Raw genomic sequence first — 12,093 nt, 5'->3', positions numbered from 1 at the left:
TCCTAGAGCAAGGGACCACGTGGCATTTAACCGGAGGAGCCTGTGTTTCATGAAAAAAGTTTATGCTGTGAATATACAATAATACAATCTTATTATTAACTTAGATGTATGGTTAGAGTTCTGCATGTTTTTCAGACGAACTTGTGTGCTGCGAGGAGGCCACGTATGTCAGAGCTGGTGCTGCTGTTGCAGCAAGCTCATGCTAAAAATATCTGCTTTGATTAGAGAAGATGTTGTAATTAGAGTAGCAGCGTTTGGAAAGAGTTTGTTTGTTGAATGATTGCCCCTGAGTTCCGAATTGGATAAATCATTCTCCAAAGGGCACTTTGAAAGGAAAACAATCATGATATTCGTGTTGGAAAATGACTTCAAAACAGAATCGCTGAATGGATCATGAGCAGCGCGGCGAGGTAATCAGTTATGACAGGAATCATTTATGTGGGAGAACCAGATTGAAGAAATAGGTAGCATTGGCATGATGGTGGAATTAAATAGTTAATCTCTGTTTCACTCATTTGAATGGAACTGTAGTAGAGCTTGCATAGCATAAAGCCGGAGCAGCGCCCATTCGTTGAAACAGCTCACGCGATGGACCACTCCGAGTGTGAAGTTTATATAAGAGAACATATGGGCAAGAGAACGGTTTCACGTGTATAAAAGTAGCCAATTTGCGGAAGCAGCTTCACACGAATGGACCACTCTGGGTGGAAAGAATAGATTAGGATTAAATATAGTAAAACTGGCACTTAAGTGATAGCAGTCGATGCTGTGAAACGAATGAGCTGCTGTGGCAGCTTCTGTGGAAATTAGATGCTTTAGATGGAAGAGCTGTTCTGATGAAGGTGAATGCTTTACAGAAGAGTTGCTGTCCGCCAATCTGAGTAACTAGCATGGGTCTGTTCGTGGACAATGGTCGGGGCCGAATGCCGGAAACTCTCAATGCTATATAGAGGTAAGCAGCTGTTTATATACTCGTACTCTGGCTGTGTGATTGGTTGGATTAAATGAACTTGCTCCTCCAGAACTTTGTTAATTAAACACCATATCTACCTTTTCACAGGCAGTGAAATTACTCATTATGCCTAGTGTGTTCTTCCAATAGAGATGCTACAGACTTCTGCTTCACAGCTTATTCCAATTACCAATCACTGAAATATCAATAACAACAGTCAAAAACACGTGAACAGTCTGTGTTTATTTAATGTAAATCCCTTTCTCACAAAAGGCCATATGTGGACATTCGGTTTCTCCAGCAATCCCTGAAAAGATAAGTACTCAATCACGCACATTTACATGGTAACGTTACTGGGTTCTCTGCATGTGCCCTGTATTTGTGTGTGTGAAAGAGAGAGAGAGAGAGAGAGAGAGAGAGAGAGAGAGAGAGAGAGAGAGAGAGAGAGACAGACATTCAGCAAGAAGAGCGAGAGAGAAAATTCACATATATGATGCGCTATATTTAATAACTTTTTTGTTGAGCAGTTCAGTAGGGAGTTGGTGCCCTACGCAGACTGCGTAGTCTGTTTGTTGGGAGCGGCGTTACTGTTTACTCACCCTTATGCCATCCCAGATGAGTATGACTTTCTTTCATCTGTTGAACTCAAATTAAGATTTTTTAAAGAAATTCTCAGCTGTTTTGGTCCATACAATGCAAGTGAATAGGTGCCAACATTATGAAGCTCCAAAAATCACATAAATCAGCATAAAAGCAATCCATTAGACTCCAGTGTTTAAATCTATATCTTCAGAAGCTATATGATAGGTGTGGATGAGAAACAGATAACTTTTACATTCTTCTTCTTGTGTTTTTGGTGATTCACATTCTTCATGTAGATCAACCCCTACTGGGCAGGGAAGAGAATTTAAAGCTAAAAAGGACTTAAATATTTATCTGTTTCTCACTCACACCTATTGTATCACTTCTAATAATCTGGATTAAAACACTTAAATCATATGGATTACTTTTATGATGCCTTTATGTGCTTATAGAGCGTCAACATTTTGGCACCCATTCACTTGCATTGTATGGACCTACAGAGCTGAGACATTCTACTAAAAATCATTACTTATGTTCTGCAGAAGAAAGAAAGTCACACACATCCACATTTATCTAAATGTATAATAGCCTATTTATTCTGGAGAAGTTTTCATTACCTCATTAAAAGACTACTTAGAATGTGTTCTTTTAGAAATTAATTTGCCAAACTACAGGACTATTGGAATGTGCAAGGGAATGCAAAACAAATAAAAAATTTAATTAAATTAATTATTGTGTTTATTTAAATTTTTATTGTGGGCAGTTGCAGCGTTAAAATCCATATCTATAGGTGATAAAAACACACTTTCCCTTCTACAGATTTACTCTAACCTAAAATCTTGATGTTGTAAAAAAAATGGTCCTTGTTTATTTGTCACCTACACAAATGTTCTTGAATATTAAATACTGTAGATTCTACTTGAGAAGGGCAAATTTGAATGTGCAGAACCTTGTCTGTTGGCCAGTCTTTAGCCCTTAGTTCTGGGCAAGATGACAGAGATTTACTAGCACTAGGAGATGTCAATGTTTGGGCTGGGAAACCACATCAAATGAATATTGCAAATCATATTGCAAGTCACCATTTCCACATTCCTATCCCTTCCACAGGTTAGCAGTACAACGTTATCCCTGCGAAGTAGTACCTTTTGAACTCATTAAAAAAATTTAATCATAAAGCTTGTGCTATAATAAAATTAATTATAAAAAATAAAATAAAAAAAAGGTTATATCATACTTTCGGGAAATGTTCTAGTCAAGTTTAGTGATGTGATTTGGTTTTTCTGTGGGACTCCAAATAAACAGCGCCTCTAGAGTTCATTTCACCAGGAAACTACTGTGATATGTACAAATATCCATGTAAAAATTATTTTACAAATATGTAGGTACAGAAACGTAATTCTATAAGACCAGGTTGAAGAAAGTAGATAATATGATACAAAAGCCTAAACTAAGACATATCCCTATTTGATGGGGGCACAAAAATGTACTACATAGTAGGAATGACCAGTTAGTTTTTCTCAAATATGAAGCCATCACATCTATGAGCGCCTGTCAGATGAATACAATTTAAGAAATCCTCTTGATATTCCACCCCTTTTTTTCTTCCCTTTTTCTCCCCAATTTGGAATGCCCAATTCCCAATGTGCTCTAAGTCCACATGGTGGCGTAGTGACTCGCCTCAATCCAGGTGGTGGAGGACGAATCTCAGTTGCCGCCGCATCTGAGATGTCAATCTACACATCTTATCACGTGGCTTGTTGAGCAAGTTACCGCAGAGACATTGCTTGTGTGGAGGCTTTGCGCTATTCCCTGCGGCATCCAAAAACAACTCACCAAACGCCCCACCGAGAGCGAACCACGAATAGGTTACCCCATGTGACTCTACCCTCACTAGCAACCGGGCCAATTTGGTTGTTTAGGAGACCTGGCTGGAGTCACTCAGCACACCCTGGATTCTGACTCCAGGGGTGTAAGTCAGCGTCTTTACTTTTTGAGCTACCCAGGCCCCCTAATATTCCCCTTTTGAACTATTAAAAAGATAACATGTCATACATAACATGACTCACACTGAACTATGTTAAGGGATGTATTATGTCTAGCTGCCTTTTTTAAAATGTGTAGAGGGCGATAACAAGTATTGTGATACACTGCAAACTTTTCTTATGATTTGCATAGAATTTGGATCTGTAAATATGCTCTAGCCTTTTATGTGCTGTGTTTTGCTTTCAGATGCTTATTTGTGGCATGACAGAAGGCACAAAGATCATTACTAATCCATGGGCAGGTGTGAGAGGGAGCAATCCAAGAGAGCATGGCAGCCAAGAGATCAGACTGGCAGACTCATAGACTCAAACCAAATACAGCACGCATACAAATGTAAATGCCCCCAGTATGTCATTTCGCCACCATAAAGTCACCAAATGGAATTGCAAAAATTAACAGTGTTTTCAAACAGGTTTCTTGAATACTCCCAAGATCTTCCTCTGGTCAAACAAAAAGATTGTCCCATCCAAACTTTTTCCATTGGCTGAGCCAATGGTGCTGTGTAGGGCCGATCGGATGATCAAACAAACAGAGAAATGTTATGAAAGTTTCACAGAGCTGCAATGTTTAAATTATTGAGGGAAATCAGCCCACAAATGGCTTACTTACAGTTGTCATGGCATCTTAACTGGGGATAGGAGAAAGTCTTAAAACTTTTGAAAAATAACATCAACTTGAATTGCCATTTGAAACCCATATTCTTTTCTTATTTCTGAGTGACACAGGATTTTTAACTAGGGGGACAAGAATTAAATGACAAGTGTGCTGACATACCAGAATGGAGCATGACCGAATATGGGTTTGTGAAATGCCTAAATAGCTTTTTCAAACAAAAAACAAACAAATAAAATGAATAAAATGAAATGTGGTATCAGAAAAAGAGCAAGTTATTACATTTTGATTAAAGGTTATGAAGACAATTATTTTTAATAACATGCTGACAAACAAGGTTGTCCGAGGTGATAGCAATGAGAAATCTAAAAATAAGTAAATTAATAAATATACAATAACTTTAGTGTTTATATATATGTGACATGTTAAGCCAGTTGGCTCACATGACGTAAGCTAATTGGGTTTCTGACTATTATTGGGAAGCCAATCAACATGCGCCTCTCTCTGTCTAACATTTAAATGGCTCAGTTTTGCAGTTAAGATGGTTTATCTGCAGCGGGCTATTTCTCTGAAACCCATCTCCACCCCAGCTTCCACCTGTCTAGATCTGCTACTTGGGGGTAATTTCTTATTTTTATTTGTGCAGCAGTATGTAACACATACTTGATGCAGCATATCTCATGACTCTTGCATTTTGTCTCATGGTGCAGCAGCAACAGCATGTCCACATGCTAACTCAGTATGTATGTGTATTTTCTAGCAGTAGCAAATCTCCGTACTTAATCTGCAGCAGTAGCATTATAGATCTAGTCTGCCAAGACCAATATCCTATGAATATGTCATACCCACATTCACATGCAAAATCATTCTGAAAGTGGGCAAGACTGAAATATATATTTTAGTATATGTATATATTATGTATGCCAGGTTTAGGGTAGGAAGAGGCCAGCACTTATATGCAGAGTGAGTGATTTGGGCTTTGTGATAATAATAAGAAAAAAACCTACGCCAAAGGGGAAAAAACACAGTCACGCGTGACAATCCAGATGACGGGCTGGGCTGAACAGAGAAAGCCCCACATGGTCCTAAGACAAATGGGCAAAGACCAGCATGGGAACGGGAATCAGGCCTCAAAACTAGGAACACATAGACCGGACACTTATACCGGGACCACTTCACACAACATTTCATAATGAACTGGCACAAGACAGAGCACAGAGGGAGATTAAAAAGGGAAGCAAACAAGAAGAGTAATGAGGGAAAGCAGGCGAAACTGATAAACGAATACCAAGGCAGACAAGGGGGCGGGGTTATTACTCAAAACAGAACTGACACGAGAGCACATGGCAATGAAAAAACAACAACAAAGCTAACTCACTAAGAGAAACATAACAGGGTGTCAGGATCCAGCCAAAAAAACCAAACGTCTTAACTCTTGACAGGCCTCGCTGGGCATTATTTTTCACCCGTTTCAATGTCGTTCTCTCATATCGCCTCGGTCTATAAAAACATCACGCTCGACTTGTTGTCTCGATGTTTTGAGGTCAAGACCTCCACTGTCCCACTGGATACATTTTTACCTGCCACTTGTGTGGTAGGCATGATATCCTGGGAGATGGAGGCTAAAGTCTGTGCTGTGCTATGAAACACCACGTCCCCCGCTACGTGCCCATCAAATCGGTTGTTTGTTCTGCGATCAATTCGGATGCACGTCCTATAGTGGGGTCACTCATCCTATGTCGCTTGTCATCCAGGGGCAACTCATACCCAGACACTAATTACACACTGATTCTGGTGGCCATTGCTTGTGCCGGACGTACACCAGTTCATAGCCGCTTGCCCCATTTGTGTAACAAATTAGACCTCCTGTAACCCCCAGCTGGGCTCCTCCAACCACTCTCTGTCCCTTCTAGACCCTGGTCACACATAAACATGGATTTTGTAACTGGTCCCCCCTACCATGGTAACACAGTTGTTTTGACTGTTGTGGACCAGTTCTCGAAGGTGGCTCATTTCATTCCCCTCCCCAAATTACTCACAGCGAGGGAAACAGCGGTGGCAGTCATAAACCACTTTGTCCACATTCATGGCCTCCCGGCCGATGTGGTTTCTGACAGAGACCCCACATTTGTGTCTAGTTTTTGGGCAGAATTCTTACGACAGTTGGGGGCTAAGTCATTTCCTCTGGGTTCCATCCAGACAAATGAGCAAGCTGAGCAGGCTAATCAGGAATTTGAAAAGACTGCGCTGTGTGGCCTTCCGTAATCCATCTTCTTGGAGCGATGGTTTAGTCTGGGTCGAGTATGCCCACAACTCTTTGCAGTCGTCATCTACAGAGTTATCACGCTTACAGTGCAGCCAGTTTCCCGCACAAGAGCCCAACGTTCAGGTTCCGTCCACCCACGTGTTCATTCACAGGATCGCCAGAGAACCCTCATACGGACTGGCACTCGTTAAGAGGTAGGTGGACCGGCACTGGTCTAAGCCCCCAGTTTTCGTGTGGGCAGAAGGTTAGTTTGTCTGCTAAGGACATTCCGCTCTGACTCCCCTCACATAAACTGGGTCTGAAGTTTATCAGGCCATTTATTTTCACCAAGGTCATTAGTCCATCTTAAACTACCTCCTTACCTCAAATGCATTCACCCTGTTTTTCACGTCTCCAAAATTAAACCCATCTTAGTTTCTAATTTACATCCCACCACACCCGTCCCACCTCTGCATTTTGTTGAGGGCTCACCAGATAATTTATCCCCCCTCACTTTGCTCTGCTGCTATAATTAAAGAGTTATTGAGGCTTTCAAAGGATGGGGCTGTATAGATGCAGCATGAATTGACCATAATTAACTGGCTCACAGAGATTCAGGCATCTGTGCTGTCCTCCACTAGATTCACTCAGGCATATCCACACAGGAGCCAGAGCCAAGAGCTCAAGATGAATTCAAACAGCCATGCATCTGTTGCATCTGTTAACAATGCTAATTGCTATTAATAGCTGAGAAAGCTAAGCAATGTGTTGAGCTGGAATCAAAGATCTCATGAGAATGAAGAGTTTTCTGAACTGCTCATTTAACCAGAATCTTTTGTCATTAGTAAAAAAAAGTAACAGCTGTGAAAACACTTCTCGCACAGCGCGACATGCTGTCACTCTATATGGGGTACAGGGGTGGACTAGAGCCTTAAACAGTAAAACAATTTTGAAACAAAACATGCAAAAATACAAAAGGTAAGCAAATGTTGTAATTAATACATTTATAACATTTAAAACACATTAAATAGTGCCACATAGTGTCAACCCTGTAAAATAAAAATGTGACAACACTGATTTGACATTTAAGAAAAATACCCTTGTCCTGAAAACACACATTTGTGTAATTTGCACAAAACCTAATGAGATATAGCCTCTGTAGCATCTTACCCCATGGGACAACTAGCCATGATCTGCCCTATTTGTTTTTCTGTTTGACTCTAGGTGTTCAGACCAGTCCAAAGTTTTAATATGCAATTCTTTATGAGTCAGAAGTGCATAATGTTTAGTTTTGCATTTGCGAAAGTCTGATAACCCACTCTATGCTTTCTCAACCCACATGCACTATACTGCAATTGGTACTGGGACTATGCAGGCAACTGAGAGGAGATTACACATAACTGGCTCACCCTCATTCACACATTGTATAGATGGTTAAGGTTCAAACCATGCTTTCCACTTTCTCACCTCGCTTCAAACCTGCTTGAGCTAAATTATATGGAATGAACTGAAGACAGCTGAAAAAAAAATGGAAAAACTACTCTGAATTTAGTCTTACTTATTTCAGAATAGCAAAAAAGATAAAAATGCAGTCACAGTCACATGTCAGTCTTAGCATATATAAAAGTTGTTTCTTGTGTATTTTAGAATTGCACACTTGGCTTTACTCAAAGATCTTGCTGTGCGCACTATTAGGGCACTTACTAGAGGTTATGCTGCATCAGAGGACGCTAATGGGGATGGCGCATCTGAAGGACAGAGAGGGAAAACACAAGGATTTGCGATAGTGACGCTCCGACGTGTGACCAAAAGTTGAAAGAATTTCAACTTTTGCTGCAACGCACTCTGATGTATGCGTCGACCAATAACAATCTCGGAAAGGCGGGATCAGGTGTGCTGTGAAATAGAAAAAACATAGCAGACAAACTCTGTCCTCAAATCTTTTTCTCTGCCAGGGTAATAAGATAGTAACTGAAGAGTGAGAGTGCCTTGAGAAGTGCTTCAATTTTTACTGGTACATTGTCAAAGAGTTATATTTTAGATAGCCATCACTATCTGCGATTGACCTCCTCCCTCAAGTGCACATCTTCCAAACTGACCTTTTGCACTCCCATGCGTCAAAGGCTCCGTTGGAGCATTCCCTAGTGTACATCTAGAGATCACAAAGGGGCTTGCACATGACTTACATTGGGGCTTCAACGCACGTTTCAATGACAGCACTGTCTACATATGCTTCTTCTGAATTGATCAGTAATCACTGGCTGCCGCTTCGAAACATCAGTGATAATGGGGTAAAAGTTGAGATTGTTTAAACTTTGAGCGATGCATTACAACACTTACCATAAGTGCAAAATGGCATCAGGGGCAACGCTGATTCGCTGTATTCGACAAGTCATGTGGAAGCCCTTTAGGGCACCTACACAATAGATTTTAAGTGGCATCAGAGAACTCTGTGAATGCTTCAGTCTCAAGGGGGATGGTGTGTTGGAAGGACAGAGTGGGACAACACAGGGTTAAAGTAGGCATTTAAGAACACTTAAACGCAATTATTATTGAATGAGACCCCTGTCTTTATATAAGGTCTATAATTGTAATAAACAGAACTGTAATTTAGATTTTCAATTTGTACTACTAGTACGAACTGCACATCTCTACAGGATTTAAGGTACTGTAAACTTTAAAATCAAATTATGTGTAAGTGCTCAGAAAGCTAAATTAATAGACCAAGAACAGTCATTATGTTCACAATGTGCCGAATGCTTGGTATAGAAAATTGCTTTAAGATTCTGAAAGGTTAACCAATAAACAGTAAGTGCCATTGTACTGTGCTAAATGGGTTACATTGTTGAGATTGCAGGTCTGGCATCTTGTTTTTCTTAGCTGGTGGGAGGAAATAAATGTTCTGTGTAAACAATAGAGAGCCGAACACTGCGCCTTCCACCTGATGGTGTCGTAATCGCCTCTCTACATCCCTACTGCTGCGTTGTGAAATGGATTTGAGAATCAGACACTGGGAGCTGGGGAATCATGGCAGAGGAGAACATCCTCTGATGTCTGCTCACAACTCTCAGCATCATCTTTCAGTTTACCCAGAGGACCAATTTATGCATCATAAACGGGCATCTGTGTTGTTATCTAACTAGAACCAATCTGAGTTTGCTTTCTTTTGCAGAGATCAGCTTTAATTTTCTTGCATTCCCTCAAAGGGTGGTCAGCTGTCTGTCTTTGCCCCAAGCTACATGGTGCACACAAGGCCGTATTGAATGATTGTTGACACATATTAGTTGATATAAAAATTTACATTAAGGCAAGAGAAATGAGATCCCTCTCTGTAGAACCTTCCTAAAAAGACAGGTTCCAATCAGAACCAATAAGGGTTTTAAACTGTCTAAAGAAACATTTTATTCTCAAGTTCTTTGGGAAAAACATCTTTGTACTGCGATTAAAAGAAAAAAAGTTCACCCAAAAATTTCCTCATCCTCATATGTTCTAAGCCCATATGATTTTCTTATGTGGAACACAAAGGAGATTTTTTTTTATTATATTTTAAGTAGTCCCATTCGCTGAATTCAATAAAATGACAGCAGACAGTGACTCGTTTTTTAAAGCTCCCAAAGTCTCCATTAAAGTGACTTAGTCTTCTGAAGGCATACAATCAATTTTTATAATGAACATACTCTAATTAAAGTTGGTTTTCACTCTGAAATCAAATCAAATATCAAGTCCATTAACTTGAGTTTCAAATTTAAATAAAATATATGGGGACATTAATTACAGCAAACCGCATTGGTTCTTGCTTCATGACGTTAAGTGTTTGAATTCAGTCCCCTTATACTCCTCCAGCAACAACCTCCTATATCATTAATCCAGCTAATCATAGTCAGGGTTGGGAGGATTTCTTTTGAAATGTTTTCCACTACATATTACAGAATATTTGCTGTAAAATGTCATTTGTAATGTATTCCATTAGATTTCGACAACGTGTAACAACACCTGCACAGGATTGGTACATCCGAATATCACATCTGCGGGACAGGTACAGATATCACACCTGTGGGACAGGTACAGGATGGCAACAACAACTGCCCGAGTTACACCAGGAATGCACAATCCCTCCATCAGTGCTCGGACTGTCTGCAAAAGGCTGATAAGGGCTGGGCTGAGGGCTTGTAGGCCACGTAACATTGTCGCCTATGGGCAAAAACCCACATTCGCTGAACCAGACAGGACTGGCAAAAAGTGCTCTTCACTGACGAGTAGTGGTTTTGTCTAGCCAGGGGTGATGGTTGGACTGCCGTTTATTGTCGAAGGAATGAGCGTTATACCGAGGCCTGTGCTCTGGAGCGGGATCGATTTGGAGGTGGAGGGTCCGTCATGGTCTGGGGTGGTGTGTCACTGCATCATCGGACTGAGCGTGCTGTCATTGCAGGCAATCTCAACACAGTGCATTACAGGGAAGACATCCACCCTCATGTGGTACCCTTCTTGCAGGCTCATCCTGACATGACCCTCCAGCATGACAATGCCACCAGCCATACTGCTCGTTCTGTGCATGATTTCCTGCAAGACAGGAATGTCAGTGCTCTGCCATGGTCAGCGAAAAGCCCAGATATCAATCCCATTGAACACGTCTGGGACCTGTTGGATCGGAGGATGAGGGCTAGGGCTATTCCATCCAGAAAAGTCCGGGAACTTGCAAGTGCCTTGATGGAAGAGTGGGGTAACATCTCACAGCAAGAACTGGCAAATCTGGTGCAGTCCATGAGGTGGAGATGCACTGCAGTACTTAATGCAGCTGGTGGCCACACCAGATACTGACTGTTACTTTTGATCCCCCCCCCCTCCCGTTCAGGGACACATTATTCCATTTCTGTTAGTCACATGTCTGTGAAATTTGTTCACTTTATTTCTTAATTGTTTAATCTTTCTATGTTCATACAAATATTTACACATGTTAAGTTTGCTGAAAATAAAAGCAGTTGAAAGTGAGAGGACGTTTCTTTATGAGTTTATTTTGTATTTTAAATACGTAATCCCGTTACATGAATTCTGTTACTCCCCAACCCTGATCATTGTCATCTCTTTAATAATAATAAAAAAATGTATCACTATTAATTCCCTTCAATTTCTCTTGAGTTACTCTAACAAAACAACTGGGCACCACATATTAACTTGAACACAAACATAGTTTAACTGAATCAGCTACGCTTTTGTGCTGGAGATGTCCAATGCTTGAAATGTTTTTGCTGTTTGCCTTGTGTTTTCTTCTCTTTGCCTTGAGCTCAATTCTCTGCTGTAACCCATTATGTTGTCTTTGCTCCATGCATTGCTCTTTAACTAGACTACATCTCTGACCATTCCATTGGCACTCATGAATTCTAATGCATTAATGCAGGGAAAGATGACGGTATCACAGAGAAAAGAGCTCATATTGATTAGCATATGCCTTATAGGATTGTTTTCTCTGTTGCCACTATTTTTTATAAGCTTGGCTTGCATATTTAAATATATTGAAGGAGGGTCACTCACCACAGGCACATTATAATAGGCAAAAATATTAACTCCATGTAATGACTTTACAACTGTTTGATCGTGAGCTGACATGATAAATACCAGCAAAACTATGTGCATATTAACCATGTGCATATTAATTAACCTC

This window comes from Xyrauchen texanus, chromosome 30 (assembly GCF_025860055.1).
Source record: "Xyrauchen texanus isolate HMW12.3.18 chromosome 30, RBS_HiC_50CHRs, whole genome shotgun sequence".
Classification (NCBI taxonomy): Eukaryota; Metazoa; Chordata; class Actinopteri; order Cypriniformes; family Catostomidae; genus Xyrauchen; species Xyrauchen texanus.
Note: the sequence above shows the minus strand (reverse complement) of the source record.